The sequence below is a fragment of the Acomys minous genome, assembly GCF_964271855.1.
Source record: "Acomys minous genome assembly, chromosome: 3".
Classification (NCBI taxonomy): domain Eukaryota; kingdom Metazoa; phylum Chordata; class Mammalia; order Rodentia; family Muridae; genus Acomys; species Acomys minous.
In genome coordinates, this window is record NC_140485.1 from 98,679,642 (window position 1) to 98,699,711 (window position 20,070).

The 20,070-nt window shown below is 36.7% G+C and overlaps 1 long non-coding RNA gene across 1 annotated transcript; it reads right to left on the reverse strand.

Annotated features, from left to right (window-relative positions):
* Nucleotides 1-9,867: 9,867 nt before the first annotated feature.
* LOC311593756 lies at nucleotides 9,868-18,092 on the reverse strand. Its single transcript, XR_014777836.1, has 3 exons — nucleotides 18,054-18,092; nucleotides 11,411-11,492; nucleotides 9,868-9,972 (listed from the first exon to the last, which is right to left on the reverse strand). It is a non-coding gene; the product is annotated as an uncharacterized lncRNA (long non-coding RNA).
* Nucleotides 18,093-20,070: the final 1,978 nt, after the last annotated feature.

Genomic DNA, 20,070 nt, shown 5'->3' on the forward strand with positions numbered 1-20,070 from the left:
TGTGCAGGTCTTCTTTCTGCCTGGTCATGTCAGCTCATCTTGTGCATACTTTCCTAGGAGTTTCTGTATAAGAACCCCACGTGATTCGCGGGGCTTTGGAGGCTCAGTGGAATAAAGACTGGGGACTCAGAAAAACTCATACATGTCTTTTTAGAAATGATTGATTTGCTAGCGGTGACAAGGCAATGGGCATCAGTGCTTGTACAAACCACATCTTTATTATTGCTAATAAAAAATAAAACTGCACACCAGACCACTTGCTAATGCAACCCCAAGGACATCAAAGAAACCCAGTTGTAAATGAAGCAATTGCATGCTGGAGATAAATAGTTCCAACCAATTTTTTACCTCCTGAAAATATATTCACAAAATATGATACCATGACATTCATTTTCTTATTTTGTTGAAGGACTGAACTGTTGAGTGTCCCATAGTCAAAAACTTCCAATGTAGAGAAGGAAAATGCTCTCTGACTTTAAAGGCAATTGTAGAAGTAATGTTAACTATTGTTAGAAAAGAATGTCTTTGTCTTCGCTCTTTCAGTTGGTATATATTTGTGAACGTGTACAGTGTGATATTACATTGTTCCCGAATTCTAATTTAGTCTTAGATAATCTGTGATTAATCTTGGCATAAAATGGCCTCTGATACTTCTAAGCATTCTGTTAAAATAAATTTAAAAATTTTTTTTCATTCTAAGCACAACTTGTTGTTTGTGTTCCAGTTTCCTTTCACTTAGTTCTTTGTTTTGCCTCAAACTCTCTCCCCTCCAATACCCTCTCTACTAAACCTACTTAGAAAAAAAATTAAGGTCTATCAAGTGTACATTTCTTGTCATTTGCCATCTTAAAGCTTAATTACACCTATGACAATTTATATTTGCTAAATTAAGGAGTATGTACAGTGAAGAAAACTCAATAAGTACAATGTATTTATGTAAAATGACATCTCATCAAAATCGTGGATACCAGTATACACCCATCATACAGACTGAATTCAATCATGTGAAATTGCTAGGGTGACAATAAAACAATTTTATTATAGTTGATCCTAATATTACATGCCTTCTGGAAAATGACTTTTTAGTATAACTATTAAATATAATATTGGCAAGATACAATGAAGGAAAAACTTCAAAATGAATTATTTACTTAATATGTCTTATATGAAAATTACCTTCAAAAATAATATTCTAAAATATTTTTTAATTTCTAATTGTTTAATTACAAATGATTTTAATAATAAAGATAGTAAAATTGGCTATTTAGATGCAAAGGAATATTTTATTTATTCAGCCATTAGTTATATATTAATGGTAGTGTAAAGAGCTCTCTTCCTTGATAATGTCTAAGGATGACTCAAAATTGAGTAAATTTTATTCAATTTATTGAATAAAAATTTCATTTAAAAACTGTTTACCATCAGGGGACTTAATAGTGTTTATACTATAAAGAAAAGTAATCTTTACAATATAATTTAAGCATTATCATGAAATTCTTTAAACTCCTGTCAATATCCTAGTGTCCAGTCTACCCACATCAAGCAAAAGAGAGAGGGGGTGGAACTGGCCAAACGCCCGGATGAAGAGGGAGGGCATGGGCCATTAGGTAACCAGGTGAGTGCTAAATCATTTGAAGTGAATTTTGAATAATTGAGTGAGAAAAGCATTGCTCTAGCATTTGGAGAGCTCACACTCTGGCTTTTCAGCCCCTTCTCTTAGCAGCTGCCTAAGTGGCTGTGGACAAGACCCTCTTAACCTCACAGGTACCAATTCCTTTGTGAGGGAAAGGATTAGTTAACAAATGATAGATTATGCATTAAATGTATGGGATTTAAAAAAACATGTAACATTAGCTTAGCATTTTCCAATGATTTTTTTTTGTTCTAGAATTTAGTATAGATTTCAGCTGAGCAGAATCAAGCTCCTTGCAGCAAGCCAGGCACTTTTCCTGCAGTAAGGCCTTCTTTCTGATCCCACTTACCTTAAAATGCAATTCTGTTACTGTCTACACACATTTTACATCATGAGAACTGGTTGTGAAGGACTTTAGGTACCATGGTTACCATGTTAATGCATTTCAAGGAGTTGCTTCTGACCCAGATAGCATTGGATCAATGCATAATCTAATTCTTAAGGAGAAATACACCTCATTTCTACATAAGCCTGCATCAAAGTGAAATGGTATCTGTAAGATAAACAATTGTCAGTAAAGACAGTTCAGTCATTTTCCTAATTATTATTCAGTACACAGATAGTGCTGGCAATTCTTTACCTCTGAAAGGCAATTTCGCTTTTTCTCACCCTCTACTTTTAAGTTCTAAGAGGATTTTCAAGTTGACTTAAATATGAAGTTTTTCTTGAGTGAAATTACCAACTGGACTCATACACATATATGCTTACACACACACAAACACACGCACACACACACAGAGAGAGAGAGAGAGAGAGAGAAGAGAGAGAGAGAGAGAGAGAGAGAGAAAGAGAGAGAAGCAGAGGCAGAGACAGAGACAGAGAGAAAGAAAGGCAGAGACAGAGAAATGGAGAGACAGAGACAGACAGCGAGACAGACAGAGAGATACAGAAACAGTATGAGAGAGAAGTGGGGGGGGTTCAAAAAATTTTAGTTGCTACTTAAATTATTTTACAGAAAGCAAATCACAAAATTTATTTTGAAGCTTACTTAATTTATGAGGAGTGATGGACAAACATATTTGTTACAATCCAATTTCTCTCTTTAGTATTTACATTTCTTTTAAGTGAAAAATCGCCTTATTTACTTCTATATGATCTAGCAGAGTGTGATGAGAATGGTGCCACAGAATACAGGAGTTCACATCGTGATGGCTCGGAAACATGAAAGAAGGCCTGGGTCATTTGCCCACTCTTACTGTATTTTGGCTCCTAGCCTATGGGATGGTGCCACCCACTTTTAGACCCCCTCTTCCTTCTTTAGTTAATCACCTCTGGAAATGCTTTCATCAACATACCAGAGATGTGTTTCACTAAACTTAGAAGTGCTCCTCAAGTGGAAAGTCAAGATTAAGGATGAGATAGTCATCCTTCACCAGCTTAGCACCTCAAGCAAAAACAAGAGTTTGTGCTTAAAATGTCAATTCGTTAAAGAACTTCTTCACATGCTGTTCACTATGGCAAATCATGTGCAATAACTATTAACAATTCTTTATATTTCCTTGTTCACATTCTTCCCCTCACAGCTTCATTGTGTTTTTTCCATCAGGATAGAAAATCAGCTACAGATTTGTGTGTGGGTTGATCTTGTGGCTTGGACGAAGACTATGTGGCAGAAGCCATCTTGTCCCTTTCCAAGTCTAGGCTTTTAGGGAATTTCCAGCTTCCATTCTTTGCCTTTTAAGTCACTGAGGCCAACACACAAAAGAGTTCAGACTTAGTTTTTGCAGCTACTATAGTCCAACTGGCAAGTGTGTTGTTGGGGACATCCTACCCATTTCAGTATCAGCTGACCCACCATGGGACGTAGGGTAGAAAGGTGGACCTTCACGAGACCAGAAGAGCCATTCAGCTGTGCTCAGTCCAAAGCTCTCATCAGGAAGTCATGGATGAATGAAATTATAATTACTTTTAAGCCACTATGTTTTGGGATAATTTGTTATAAGGAAATAGAAAATGTTTCAAGTGGAAATCAGGTTACTCTGCCCTGACACTGCCAACCCCTTATAAGCTCAAGTACTTCAAGACAAAGATGTATCTTTTGTTTTAAGGAAAATAAGTCATACAATTTATTTATTTTCACATTAGCTTAATGTGTGAGGAGTGGTTGACAAACATGTTTGTTATAAACTAATTTATCTCATTTAGCTATTAATGTTTATTTTTCAACAAAGAGAGCCTTATTTCAGCTTTAGATGATCCCAGGGGAGGGTAGGGGGAAGTGTGTGGTAGAATACAAGAGGTCACGTCACGGTGGCCTGGAAAGAGGGAGAATGCCTTTGTTCTTCGTCCACTCTTATTGCATCCAGGCTGTGGTGGGAAAAGTGAATTTATAAAGCATAAATGTATTCTAATAAAGAGATTCTTCTTATTCTTTTCCCTGAAAAACAATTAAGAATTCTATTTCTTTTCTGTCTCTCTGCTATTCTAGAAACTCCTCTTGGTTTTACAGAGTGAAGGGGGCTATTTGGCAATCTCTTAAAGAATAGTTAACTATAGACATGTGTTTAGGCTACAGATTGCAATTTTCTGAACCCTGGATAATTTATTATGCCTTCTTCTACCACAGTGATTTCTGCCAAACCCAAATGTTTGCACTAAATCACCAAACAGTGCATTTCAATAGAAGTATAAAAGGGGAATTAAAGAGCTGGAGTAGCCATGTCTTCTCTCTCTCTCTCTCTCTCTCTCTCTCTCTCTCTCTCTCTCTCTCTCTCTCTCTCTCTCCTCTCTCTTCTTCCATTCTTATTTTAATTAAAAAAGAATAACCTCTCAAATTTCTTTCCTTTTACTTAATATGGGCTCAGGCCACAACCTACTTTTGAAAGTTTGCCTCAGCCTTGTCTTCCTAGATTGTGACATGGGACGATATAGCTGACAAAGACTTATCCTTGTTCCACCGTTACCATGAATCTCCTGTGCCCTTCTCAAGCAATCATTTCTTGATCCTAAAGATGGCCAGTCAGGCTAGCTCATCATGATACTTGGATCCGAACAACGGTCCATGCATTTTTTTCATAATTTCAAGCATAATTTCATTGTTTGTAGGTAAAAGTTATTGGAAAAATGTATTATTAACACATAGTTATTTGATGATAGCCTTATGTGTCTTTAAGAAATACATAGGCTTCACAAAATTTTAATAAATATTAGGTATTTATGAAACTGTTAATCATAACATTTAAGTTTAGTAATACTAAAATAAAATGTTTGAGAGGGAGCTGACATGGAATGGTATTTAGGAAGAGAAGATGCCTGGTGATTTCCTGTGATAGTTTTGTCACTGCATGCTATGATTTTTAGAATTACAAGAATCTCTAATTATTCGATGACTACACTAAAATAGTGTTTTCTGAACACAATAAATTAGTTGCACATATGGATTCACAATGGTTGATACTGATTATACATGATACATTCAAATTCAAGCCTGATAAAAAATTCTAGCACTTAGAGAGATATAGTCAGAAAGTTCCACTCCAAGCTGAAGAGCTATTTGAACTGATAGATCATACAAAGAAGGGTTGGTTTTCTTTAAGGAGATGACTTAATATATTGATCACATTCTAATGGAATTCCCTAACCAGGAACCCAATTAAGGAGAGAGGGAGGGAGGGAGAGAGAGAGAGAGAGAGAGAAAGAGAGAGAGAGAGAGAGAGAGAGAGAGAGAGAGAGAGAGAAGAGAGAGAGAGAGAAAGAGAGAGAGAGAGAGAGAGAGAGAGAGAGAGAGAGAGAGAGAGAGAGAATATGGAGTTAAGTTACTAGGGAAGAGGGGTGGATCTGGAAAAAGTTAGATGGAGGTGTGGAGTGAAAAGGTCAAAACACATTCTTAAATTATATATATATATATATATATATATAATATAATATAATATATATATATTAATTTCTAGGCAACATACCAAGTTTAAAATGTTCCTTTCATCCCTGGGAAGTAAGAAAATTGCACAATCATATTTTAATTATTTTAATATTACAAGGAAATATGTAACTGAAATTTATAGAATCACTAACATAAAAAGAAAATTCTATGTAATTGCTTATAATTTGGGTATAAGACCAAATATCTTAGAACTTATTATCAAATGAATAGATAAAAGAAAGTATGGAAACTGATCCTAGTACAAGCTTTTAATTCTAGACATTTGGGAAGTTAAGGTTGGAGAGTAGCTAATACAAGGCTTGTCTGGGATATAGAATGAAATCAAGGCCAATTTAGGCCAATTAAGAACCTATCTCAAAAATAAAAAATAATGTTGGTGCCCAATTAGAAGCTTCACACCACTGGTGAGCACTCATGGCTAGAAGGTACTCTGTGCACTAATACAAGAGAAAAAAAGCAGTATCACTCAACTGCAAAGCCCACAATCTACAGCAGTGGCCTGCCTGCAAGATATACAGAGGCCTTAGTGGCACAATGTTATGGGAGTAGCCAATTGCTTTTTATTGGATTTACAGCCCAATCCATGAAATGAAACCCATACTTGACATTGTTGAACTGAACAAGAACTGGAGACTAGATGGGTTATGAGCCTAGGAAAAAATATTAATACTATTATTTTGCCAAAATAACATGGCAATACAAAGAAAACAGCATCTTCTGGACAAGAGACTGTAACAACATGCTCAAGACCTGCACATGTTTATACAAGAAACAATTCTAGCACTGAGAAATGAACCAGAAACAAAGTACCACTCCCACCAAGAAATTATTTGCAATAGTTACCCACTAGAAAAGGGAAAAATCAGTGTTACTCAATATAATATCTATACTCCCGGGCTGGTCCCAAGTGCAGGCCTACACAAAATGGACTCTGTGTTTTTTGTTTCTTTGTTTTGTTCTGTTTCTTTTTATGACTGTGCATATTGTTTCTTGCTTTTGGATTATTTTTATTAAATTTTTTTGTTGTTTTTTTTTGTTTTTGTAATTTTTTTCTTGCTGTCCACCACCCATAGAAAGAAAGAGATAAAGACCATGAAGTTGAGTGGGTAGGGAGGAAGGGAGAATCTGCCAGGAGTTGGAGGAGGAGAAAGCATAAGATCAAAATATATTGTATGGAAATTTTAATAAAAAAATAAAGTGAAAAGATCTCTGAGATTGTAATTTGATTGTAAAGCAATGCCTAATATCAAAATTCAGAACCATAACAAAAGACACAATTAAGAAATACACTTAGCAAGTTCATATATTGTTTTAACTTATTTTTATGTGTGTGTATGTGCTTATGTGCCACAATTCAAACATGGGTAATTAGCTAGAGTAGGTTCTCTCCTTCCATAGTGTGGAGCCTGAAGATCAAATTCAAATTATCAAGCTTGACAGCAAACACTTTATCCAACAGGTTCGTTCTTTGGTCTTAAGTTTATAAACTCATAAAACACCTAAGAACAAAGTTAACAATTTACTTTTAATTTAATTAATATATGGAACCTATCATTGAAGGAAAATATCTTCCTAGGAACTACAAAAGAAACTTCAACATGCATAATAATGTGTTAAGTCTATAGGTTGAAAACCTGTGAAGAAGGGCTAATATCCAAAATATATAAAGAACTCAAGAAATTAAACACTACCAAACTAAGTAACCCAATTAAGAAATGGGATTCAGAGCTGAACAGAGAATGATCAACAGAGGTATATTGAATATCTGAGAAACACTTAAAGAAATGCTCAATGTCCTTAGTCATCAGAGAAATGCAAATCAAAATGACTCTGAGATTCCATCACCCACCTATCAGAATGGCTAAGATCAAAAACTCAGGTGACAGTACATGCTGGTGAGAATGTGAAGAAAGGGGAACACTCCTTCATTACTGGTGAAATGCAAACTTGTACAACCACTTGGGAAATCAATCTGGTGCTTTCTCAGAAATCTGGGAATAGAACTCCCTCAAGACCCAGCTATTCCACTTCTTATAGAATATACCCAGAAGATGCTCCACCACACAACAAGGACATTTGCTCAACTATATTTGTAATAGCCTTATTTGTAATAGCCAGAATCTGGAAGCAAGCTAGATGTACCTCAGATGAAGAATGGATAAAGAAATGTAGTACATTTACATTATGGAATACTACTTAGCTATTAAAAACAAGGAAATCTTGAAATTTGCAGGCAAGTGGATGGAACTAGAAATGATCATTCTGAGTGAGATAACCTGGACCCAGAAAGATGCAAATGGCGTATATTCACATAATTGGATACTAGGCCAACATGGATGTTCTCTGAGAGTCTTCACTCACTGGGGCATAGGGACAGATGCTGGGGCTTGCTATTGGGACTCCAGGTGAGAGCAGTATGGGAGAATGGGGAGTTAGAAGGACCCAGAGTGTCCTGGAACCCTACAAGAAGACCATCAATGTTAGAAGATCTGGACCCAAGGGGGCCTGCACAGACTACTCTACCCACCAAGAACAGTGCATGCAGTAAACCTAGAGTCCCTATTCAGATCTAGCCAATGGACAACACTTTCTCCACAGTTGTGTGGAGAGTGGGAGCACTAACTCTGACATGAACTATGGTACCCCCCCTATTTAACCACTTCCCCTTGGTGGGGAGACTCAGAATAAGGGGAATCATGCTATAGAGATGAGACCTGATATGCTGTGATCATATGGTGGGGGAGGAGGTTCCCTTCTGTCACAGGCCTAGGGGAGGGAATAAGGTGAAAGAATGTGGGAGAGGGAATGGGAAGATACAAGAAAGGGGTTAAAACTTGGGCTGTAATCTGCATAAATTATTTAAATAATACACATAAATAAATGAAAGAAAGACAAAAAAGATTGCTTTGAGAAAGGGTCAACTACTAGTTGAATATGATCACTCTGCAGTGCTAATACTCAGGAGGCAAAAGCAGTTTGAGCTAGGGGAAATCCCTGGTATGTGGCACATTCTGATCGTAAAATACAAGTCAGTAGGCCTGAACATGTACGTTAATAGTAGAAGTCTTGCCTAGTATACTTGAAGTCCTACATGAAATGAATTCTCTCTCTCTCTCTCTCTCTCTCTCTCTCTCTCTCTCTCTCTCTCTCTCTCTCTCTCTCTCTCATAAACACACATGCCCATGTGCACATAAAACTATTCAGTTTTTTTTCAGATTTATAACAATATCCGATCAAAATACCAATGAATTATTTTATGTAACAATAAAAATGCCTTATATCTTAAGCAACACAGTTGAGTAGTCAAAGCCTTTAGGAAACGTAGACTAAACAAATAGACTTAAATATTAAAAAGTAGGTGAAACCACATGTGGGACTATGATATGAGTGCACTAAAAGAGATGTGTTAAGAAAAAAGGAACTGCAGGCTTCTTAATGAAATTTAATGGAAGAATTGGGGCTGGAGAAAAGGCAGATCACTTAGAGACAAATACAGATGTAGGGGATGCAGAAGTATGGTCAAACATATGCAGAGGAAGTGCACGCACCATCGTGCAAACTGATGAAGTATGTCAGAGTGGTTATCAGAATTGTTGGAGAAAAGCTATTGTTACTTTGTGTTTGTGCTTAATGAAATAATACATTCCAGATGGAATGATTTCTCCCCAACATTGAAAAAACTTACAATGTTGGAAATTGAATAATATCTTTGGAAGGCAGTGCTTTCCAGTACAAAAAAAAAAAAAAAAAAAAAAAAAAAAAGAAAAGAAAAGAAAAAGAAAAAGAAAAGTTTAAACTCATTAGCAATATTTAAATAAAATTGAACTGAAAACAAAGTTGATATAGGATTTCAGTTCCCACTTCCAAAATCTTATGTTTGAAAGGAGGATGCTGATGGGATGAAGGGGACCAGAGCTGGGGTGTGAGTTGGGGAGGATGATCATCAAGAACAAGGGTACATGAGAATTCCAATATAAAACCTTTTACTGTGCATGCTAATCCAAAACACTAACAAAAATTAAATAACATAAATACAAATAGCAGATGATTTACACCTTAAAATAAGAGCAATAATCCTTTATGCAACACTTTTATATAATCTCATTTTATGCATATTGAAATCATTTCACACAAATTACAGCACAATGCTATATTAGTACTTTGAGTGAGGGCTGTACAATTCTACTTCACCCAGGGAAAACTGACATCTTCATAAAACTGACTCTACTTATTAAAAATAATCTCTTGACATCTACTTCAGGCTTCAGGAGTGGTGATCAGTTTTATTGTCTATGTTTTATTTTTCAATGTAATGTTTTCATTTCTCATTTGTTTCATTTTCAAGTCTTCTTATGACATGTTCAACATTTTCTTTAATCATTTATTCTCCATGATGGTTCTTGTAGAGATTCATTTGATGAATATGTAGAAGCCATCAGGAAGCAGTGATGAAAAAATGAACAAAATAGACAGAAATGCCTAACTACTTGTTATGATAAAGGAGATAGAAACCAATTAAGATTCAAAATACAGATCTTTTAATTTAAAAAGTAAAAGACTTTTCTAACCATTTTATCCAGAGAGACAGTAAAAGAATAGAGATGGGTGTGAATGCAGGTGTCTTTGAAAATCCACGTGCGTGGTGCATGAAATTTAGATGAAAAATACATGGTACTGTGTAGTACATGTGTGTAAAGAAGGAAACACTGAAGGGAAAAGTAATGAAAAGAGGATAAAATACCAACATGTCATCTACGGTTTTATAATTTTAGAATAGCCAAACAAACATCACTGAAATGCCATCTTCATGAAAACTGTCATGTGATTATGTAACTAGGAAATCCTGAAGAAAAAAAAATGAATGTGAAACATTACCAAAGCAAATTGTGCCTGATAGCCTCAGAGTGTCTAAGGGAGAACAGCAGGGGAAATTTTAGATTCTAGAATTTTCTAGAATCTAGAAGGTAGGTGAAGAGATTGGGCAAAAAGGAAACTTGATGTTCAGTCAAGTCCTTGTAAGGAATTATATATTTTATATTTATTTTAATTGAATTTGTGTATATTTTTATTTTGAACATGACTAGATTATTTTTATGCACTAATAATAAATGAGAATTTTTTCTAAACGTTTTAAAGGTTTGTGTTTTTTTTTTATCACAAAAGGCATTTTGTATTCTCTTTGTAGAGTTTCTGAATTATACAAATAGACAAATGGTTGGATGAGTAGGTAGATAGACACATGATAGGCAGGAAGAAGTTTACTTCACTTGTGTTAAATGCCTTTAATATTGTCACTTCAAAAGAGCTGTGTCCACAGCACTGACCCTGTATTATAAGATGATCCTTTCTGTTCCTCTTGCATCTCATCTGCATATCAGCAACAAAATGTCAGGCTTGCTGAGCCTAAATCTTGGAAATACAGGTGTTAACTTTTGCATCCACAACTTGCCAGTTCTTTTCTGATTGTGAATTGGTCTTTTTCCAATATGGTTTTGCTCCCTCTGAAAATATACTGTATCAGCAGCAATTCCACGTGTTGCTAACCTTATAGCTATGTTAGATTTTGCTTCAGTGTTTTGTTTTTATTTTTGGTTTGGTTTCCAGAAAAAGAGTGGGGACGATATTGAGAGTATGCCATCATGGTCAGCGGGGAAAGTCTCACTGGTGCTGTGTGAGGGGAAGAGAACTTTAGGATTACTTAACTGATGTCTGCACAGAATGACACAAAGACAGTGTGCATGACTTGGGGAACATTCACAAATGAGAAAGCTCCCAGTGTATGCACATAAAGAAAACCAAAGCTTTTGAATCCCTCTTCTCTCCATCAAGCTACCTACCCTGTAGTAGACTTTAACACCTTTTGTTGTATGTGTCATGATTTTTAATGTTATAGCTTCTCCCATTCCTTGGCTTGCAATTCTATAAAAAAAAAATACAAGTCATGAAAGAATTTGAATTGGCTTTTTGCATTTACATTTCCTTTTTGACAGAAGCATTTCAATTAAGGAAAGTTGCTTCTTGGAGAAGTTGGTGAATTCCAGTTGACATCCTATATTTAGCTGGACTGTAGGAATAGGAGATGAGTGTAGGTGTGAACTAAGCACTTTAATGACGTCAGGGTTGAGCCAGTGTTGTAAGCTCTTTGCAAGCACATTACCACTAAAGCACTTTTATTTACTCATACTACATAAAGGGGCCTTACTCTTGGCTGACCGTGACATACGAGTTCCATAAAACTGGAGTAGAGCACAATTCCCATGAGGCTCTTTGAGAAGCTTCCAAGTATTTACATGTAATAGTCTGAAAAGTGAAGTTTCTCCTTACATGCCTCCATCACTGGGAAGTCACAAACTGAGCAGGAATCCTGTTTTGTTTTTGTTTTTGTTTTTTTATTCTTATAGCAGTACTGTACACTCAAGTCAGTTGTTTAGACAATGAAAATCATAATGTACTGTTTCCAAAATGTTTCATGCTTTACATGTAAAGGTTCTGACTAATCTACTCTTACCAGGTCACAGAAGTGTGATTGGTTGATGATCAGATGATAGGCCTGTTTGAAATGATTAGGAAGGTCGCGCTGGTCCACAGATGGATAAAGAGCACTGCACAACGCACACTGGCACACTGGCACACTGGCTTTGACTTTTGCCCTCCTTACTAGTCTTACTGTTTCATGTTGTTCTTGCCTAACATCCAGGTGACATAACCAGGCTCAGTGTCATGGCAAACAGGCCCTTCTCTGGTTCCTTAGAAAGAAAACCAGCTAGTCTGCTCAAGTTGTTAAATTCCCCATTCACCAGCATCTACAATAGAAAGAAAGCCTGTGCAGAAGTGAGTCCCCTGTCCAGTCACAGCACAATGGAGAGCATTGGGACAGTTGGCTGGACCCATGGACGGGGTGGAGTCTCAGGGAAGAGCAAGAGAACCTCCCCCTTAGACAATGGACCTTTCCTACTCTATGCAAATTTCCTGGTTTCCATTTCTAGGATTTTTCACACTAGAGGGTATGCAGTGTCAACACATGCTAACACTCCTCCCAGCTCCCATAGCATTGGCCTCTCAGGTTGCTACCACATGATTTTCAGTTTCGCTGACTCTAAGTGACATTTGCTGCTTTCAAAGCCAAAGTACAACTCCAGACGTGGATTCTATTTTTCACCAAATTTATTATGCTTGCTCTGTACCTCTGCCTTTCTAAACACTCCCAGCTGGACTTAATTCTTACTCTAGCAAGGGTTTTGGTAAACCAAGTGAATATTAGGGTTCTCAAAATTATGTGGTAATTACATATAGCTGCAAAGCATCCCTGACCTGAGGAACTCTTCTATCATCTTATAAAGTGTTCACAATTTGAACAGTAACAGTAGAGAACACATCAAATCACAGTGGCAAAGAATGTTGCGAGTCTTGGCCGTTGTATTGTCACTTCTTTGAAGTAAAAAGTCACTAAGAAAGAACATGATCATGACTTCTAAATTTTACGTTTTCTTGCTTCCAATACTCAGATGTCATTTTAAATATGAGGAACAATAAAATCCATCAGCATAGTCAGTGTCTGAATCTATAGCTGGCTTTAAAGCAGAGGCCTACCTTTCAAATAGTGGTCATTTCTTTGTTATTTTCTACATATAGTTGAAGAATGATAAAGATGAAATATTACTCACATCACAGTAAGTGTCTATGTGCATATTGTTTTCAGGGGTTGGGACATGAAAAAATAACAGCCTTCAGTTCTAGGAATTTTGCTAATGCTTATAAAAATTTTATTATGTTTTGTTTTGTACTTAATTATAGAAATCCAGAATGGCATTTATAGCATGGAAAATATTCTATTGTAAAGGAATATATTTCAGTTAATCACATGTTTATAAGTTCAAAGTTATTAAATTGCCACAGAAAGAAAAGCCAGATGGCCAGAAATATGTTTTTATAAAGTATGCAGTATTTATGGTGAGGAAAAAATTTTAAATATTAAATTTGTATCACCTAAAAGTATTAAATATAAAAATATTGTTTTTACTTTGTAACTGATTAAATATTTCATAAGAGTCTTTCATGTGCTGGCACTGTGCCAAAGGACTCATGACCTCAGCCATTGTACATACTGAGGATTCATTATAATAACTCTTATAGGAATTTAAGCACTGTAGGCATTCTGGGGAATAGAAAACATAGTATAGGCTTGTTCTCGCAAAGGATTCCTGAATCTAAAGCTGATGAAACATTCGAATAGTGACTCCAGTGTTCTAGACAATGTGCTAATGCTTAAAGAAATGAAACACACAAAGACATCAGTGCCACTAGAGGGAATATCTGACTTTGGTAACAGAATTTATTCCAACAACAAAGGAAATAACTGAAGGATCATTGTTGTAGATGAGTTGTTAAACCAGAATTCTCTGACTGGTATATATATGAAGTTATGTTTAGTTTGGCCAATAAGTGAAATGTTGAAGATATATCTTTGTTTGTCAGAACTGGGTTTGGTTGTGTCCACTAATAGATCAAGTGGATAAGTTGTGAGAAAGCAAAAGAAATGCAAGAAGTCTGTTTACCATTAAAATCACCTGCTTATGCCATGACTCATCTCGAGAGAGTCTTACACAGTATATATGCTATTTAAATTGCCTGAGCCTAAGCACCCCTATTAAGTCTCACATGCCAATTCTATTATACTGAGAAACAAACTCCCGCACTGGTTTTGGTATAAGTAAAATATACTCAAATTGTAGAAAAAGCAGAAAGAATCCAGTAGAAGGAGCTAAGCCAAGTAGAAGAACATTAAGGGTGATGGAACAGTTAAGTGTTTGTCGAACCACACATGGAGAGCTAGAGTCAATTTGGTTACTAAATTAATAATTGGAAGTGTGCATAAGAGGGAGAGAGTTAAAAATGATGACATATGATGGCTGGATAAATGTCTGATGACATCCATCCTCGTTGATGATTAAGAGGAGTGTGATGTCCACCCTTGTGCACCATGCTCACTCAGTGCTGTGAAAGGAATTAGTTGTGCTGTGTGTAGTCCCACTAGTGCTGCTTGTGACAGCACAGAGCTTCAGCAGGATAGCTGGATTCAGCAGGATTGCAGTCACCAATACGTGTCTAGCAGGACAAATACTCAAGCAGTGTCAGGAATAATCCTCAGAAGGGAGGTCTGCATGCATTGTGGTGTCAGGGTGTGCATAGCATTGCCGCTAAAGGCCACCTCTTACAGCAGAAAAACCATACTGTATACTTAAATGCTCCAAAGCGTCGGTGTCCTCCCACTTAATAGGAAACCTGGTACACATCAAATTCTTAGGGCTATTTTCAATATTTGATTAACCAGTAGATCTGACGTGCTCCACAAAGTTAACAAAACAAAGGCGGGGCAATGCTTTAACAGACATTACAGACTCAAGCCACACAAGGCCTGCACAGGACTAGTCCTGTCAACATTGTTTCACAGATGGGGGAGGGGCTATGAGACCCATTCCTTCCAAAGAGACTGCTGGCAATCCATGGTTGTTGAGGGTGGAGATGTCATGGTCTTTGGAAGTGCACCCACAGATACATAGCCCTCATCTCACTAAATAACCTTGAACCAAAAACTGGGACAAGTAACTCAAAACTCAGTGGGTCATACAAAAAAAATGAAGACATGAAAATGAGAATGGGACTTGTTAAGAAGGACAGTTCTTATGTATACAGTGCTCTGACTGCATGTACACCTGCATGCCAGAAGAGGGCACCATACCACATTATAGATGGTTGTGAGCCACCATGTGGTTGCTGGGAATTGAACTCAGGACCTCTGGAGGAGCAGTCAGTGCTCTTAACCTCTGAGCCATCTCTCCAGCTCAGAAGGACAGTTCTTTAAGGAGAGGGAGTCGGAGGATATAAGGGATGAAATGATGAAAAGTCATTTTACGAACGTGTAGAGTTGTCAAACTATCAAAAAAGCTTTTGCCTTCTAATTCAATTCATATATTTTTATTGAAAATAATTTTTCATACAATATATTTATGAACATCTACCTTCTCTAATTTCTCCCAGATCTTCCGCGCTCAAGCAACTTTATGTTCTTTTTCTCACTTGCTCTCTTTAAAACAAAAATAAAGCAAACAGGAACGCAAGAAACACATATACAACAAAACCCCACAAAACCAAAATCAAAATAAACAAGCAAAAGACATTAAAATATTAAATACTCAAACAAAGCAAGATGAGGTACTAAGCTTACAGAAGTACCAGTGAGTTGGTTTTGTGTTGGCCAACTACTCCTGGGCCTGGGCCTTCCCTGAAACATGGCACATATACTCAGTGAAACACCACTGGAGGAAACTGATTCTTTTTTCTTTGCCAGTGGGTATTAATTGCAGATATTTTTATGGTTAGGGGTGAGATCCCATCTCCACTTTCTGTTCTGAATGCTAGGGAGTCATCTGGTTTGATCCTATGCAGGCCTTGTATGTGCTGCCATGGTGTCTCTGTAAGTTACTATGTGCATCAGTCTTCTGTCAGAAAGACACTGTGTTTGGAGTCTGTGACTTCCAACTCTTGACAATCACTGGGCCTGCTTTTTTCTGCATGGATCCCTGGGCCTTCCGAAGGAGGGCTTCCTGAAGATGTCCCATTTAGGACTAATGCTCCAAAGTCTCCTGCCTTCTACACATTGTCTGTGTTTGGGTCTTTGGGTTATTTCTCATCTACTGCAAGGAGAAGCTTACCTAATGAAGGCTGAATGGCGTTTTGATCCATAGGTATAGCAATATGTCATTAGGAGTCCTTTTATTGCTATGCTCCTTTAGCAGAATAGTAGTAGCGGGTTTTCCCCTAGGCCCATGCTCTATGTAGTACAGGTTCTCGGTCACTTTAGCAGTAGAAAATATAGGTTCAAACTCATGCAATCAGAACTTAGGTTGTAACTCCCATAACATTTGTGCCACTACTGTACCAGTATATTTCATTTGCCTGTCACTGTTTATTTTTATACGGCATGGTTTTATTTCACCCTTAGTCTCGAAAAAAGTCGGTTCCTGAGTATACAATTTTAGCTGAAAGTTAATACTTTAAAAATCACCCTTAGCTAGTAGTTACATGTTTTCTGGTTTCTGTTTTTGCTGGTAAAACACCAGCTGCCATTCTGAGTGGTTTTTTTTTTCTTCATAGGTGATCCTATTTTACCTCACTAGTATAGTTTTATATTTTAATGTTTAGTGCCACTATGTCTAGGAGCAGATTTCTTTTTATTTGTTCTTGGCTTTCTTTGTCTCCTTGTGAAATACCAAATTTTGCCCGTACTAGGTCTTCAAATAAAACATGTTAGTAAATTGATGTCCTCTCCATACTAGGTATGCTTAGAAAGTAGGAGTGCTAAGCCTCTCCTTGCTGGGATCTTTTTTCTAAGTTTTTCCATCGCATTTTTTTTCTGTTGCCAGTAGCATAGTCTCTTTATCTTTGTTGTTTGAAATTTTCACTCAAGTTCTAATTGTAATAATTACAGTAACATTTTGTAAGGACATAAAGTACACTTAGCCTGGATTACAGGACTTTGCAAACTTTCAGTCTGTACTTAATTTCTAAAACTTGCTATCAATAAGATGGGGCAAGATTGTTCTGATTACTTTATGATGATTATGCATTAAAATGAAAATTATTATATATTCTGTTAAAATAAATTAAAATTATGCTTACCTGTTTATTTGTGCTTTTCTAGTGTGGTGAATATTTCAATGATGTTTGTGACTCATGTGAAATATGCAGTGGAAACACGTCAGCTTTACCTAGCACCTGCAGGTTTTCTGGCATGATTACTGTACACTGGGAGTAATGTTGTTAAATATGAACATGACTTCATAAGCTTGCTAATGGAAATGATAAATGAAATCTGTTACCAGACTCTATAACTATGCCCCCTCTCCACAATTGCTTTAGTAGGAGATGGCTTAAATTTCATTTCTATTTACAGATATCTACAATTTCCTACAAGTAGCTGGTAATGTAGATCTACATACATCATGGGTTAAAAAAAAATAAAACTGTGGTTATTAGCATTCATTCTTTTTTTTTAAATTTTTTTCCTCCTTTATTAATTTATTCTTGTTACATCTCAATGGTTATCCCATCCCTTGTATCCTCCCATTCTTCCCTCCCTCCCAATTTCCCCTTATTCCCCTCCCCTATGACTGTTCCTGAGGGGGATTACCTCCCCCTCTATATGATCATAGGGTATCAAGTCTCTTCTTGGTAACCTGCTGTCCTTCCTCTGATTGCCACCAGGTCTCCCCATCCAGGGGACATGGTCAAAGGTGAGGCACCAGAGTATGTGAGAAAGTAATATCCCACTCTCCACTCTACTGTGGCGAGTGTTCTGTCCATTGGCTAGATCTGGGTAGGGTCTTAAGGTTTACCGCCTGTATTGTCCTTGGCTGGTGCCTTAGTTTGAGCGGGACCCCTGTGCCCCAATGGGCATGTCCCACGAAAGCCTTCACTTACCAGGAAACTGCGACGGAGGAGAGGACATTCTAGTGGGACTCTAGATGAGAGAATCATGGGAGAAAGGCAAAGTAGAAGGACCCAGAGGGTTCTAGAAGCCTATAAGTAGAACATTATGATAGCATTCATTCATAAAAACAAATACTACATTGTTGGAGCTTCTAAGACTTTGAATATTATGTACCAACATGTATGACTTTTAAATTAAAGATCAGGTCCTTATGTGAGCTAAAAATACATTCTACACCAAAATGATGGGTGCCAGAGTATGGCAGCAGCAGAAGGAGAGGAGTCTGTGGGAAGACTATCAGTGTGTGGCTGAATTCCAAGAGGTGGTAGCAAGAAGCTCTAGTCACTGTATTAGCATAACTGCAAATATAAAAAAGTACTGTGCATTTAAAGAGCTGTGCAACAGGAGTTTGTAAGTTCCCATTATAAATAAATGATGAATGTTTAAGACAGTTTAATTAGTACATGTTACAATATGTGAATCTATTACAACTTGGAGTTCCACTAATATGTATAGCTTTGTATTCCAACTAAAGAAACTTCAACAACTGAAAAAATATAAAAAAAGGCAGAGCTCATGTTAAGCACAGAAATATTATAAAAGATTATTTAATCAAAGTGATAATTCTGAACTAGAGTAATGAATGTAATGGACATATATAATATATATCTAATATATATGTATCAAATATATACTTATATAATATATATGTATATGTATATAATATGTAAGTATATATTAGAAGTTGAAGACATATATATTAAAGTAAAGTATTTTTGCAAACCGAAAGGCTTGAGTTTGATTCTCAGAACCCAGGGGGAAAACATCAAGGAATAATTTTCTCTCCCCCTCTCTCTCTGTCTTCTGTCTTTCTCACTAGAGGGAGAAACTATTAAAACAGAGGTAGAATAGGAAGTTTGTGATTTTAAAAAGCCATTATTTTAGTGTTTGCAAAATTTTAAAATATGTACAATTTTCCATTAGATTTAACCAACTGGCACAGCCGTTTCTAATGACTAAAGCTCTATATAGTTTGAGATAATTTAAGATTTTCAGATTTTTAAGACTTTGCACACTGAACATAATGATCGATTTAAACTTTACTGTAGTAAATCCACTACCTTCTCTTTTATTGGAGTGGTGTTGCTGGTAAAAAAAAATCTTTCATTCTTCTTTGGATCATCCAGGATGTGAGTTAAAGGTGACTTAATAGAAGGTGTCTTGATAGTACAGATCTTGCAGGGGAAATAGTAAGGAAAGAAAAATAATAAAGAGCAAAAGAGAGAGGGAGAGGCAGCCACTGCTAAGCTCTCTGGGTAACAGTAGCATTCCTGGATTCTGTGTGAGATCAAAGGGGTCTTGTAAAGTGTGAGTAGCCCCATTATAAGTGAGTATATACCATGTGAGTCTTTCTGCTTCCGGGGTAACTCACTCATTATGATCTTTTCTAGTCCCATCCATTTGTCCACAAATTTTTGGATTCCCTTGTTTTTAATAGCTGAGTAGTATTCCATAGTGTAAGTGTACCACAGTTTCTTTATCCATTCTTCAACTGAGGGACATTTAGGCTGTTTCCAGGTTCTGGCTATTATAAATAAGGCTGCTATGAACATGGCTCAGCATATGTCCTTGTTGTGTGGTGGCCTGGTGGCACTCAAACAAAGAATAAGCAGGCTACCAAGATGAGACTTGATAGGTAGCCTATGACCATATAGTGGGGGAGGAGGTCCCCTAGGTCTAGGGAGGGGAATAGGGTGATAGTGGGAGGGAGGGAGGAATGGAAGAATACAAGTGGTGGGATAACAATTGAGTTGTAATCTGAATAAATTAATAAAATTAAAAATTTTTAAAAAAGTGTGAGCAGCCCCATTCCATCCACATTTTTCTGATTTTTGAGAAGACATACTCTCTCTTGGTCAGTCCATAGGTTCTTGGTTATTCTTGTTAAAAAAAAAAAAAGGAAAGAAAGATAGAAGTGATAGTATTTATTGAGAGTTGTAAGCTAAA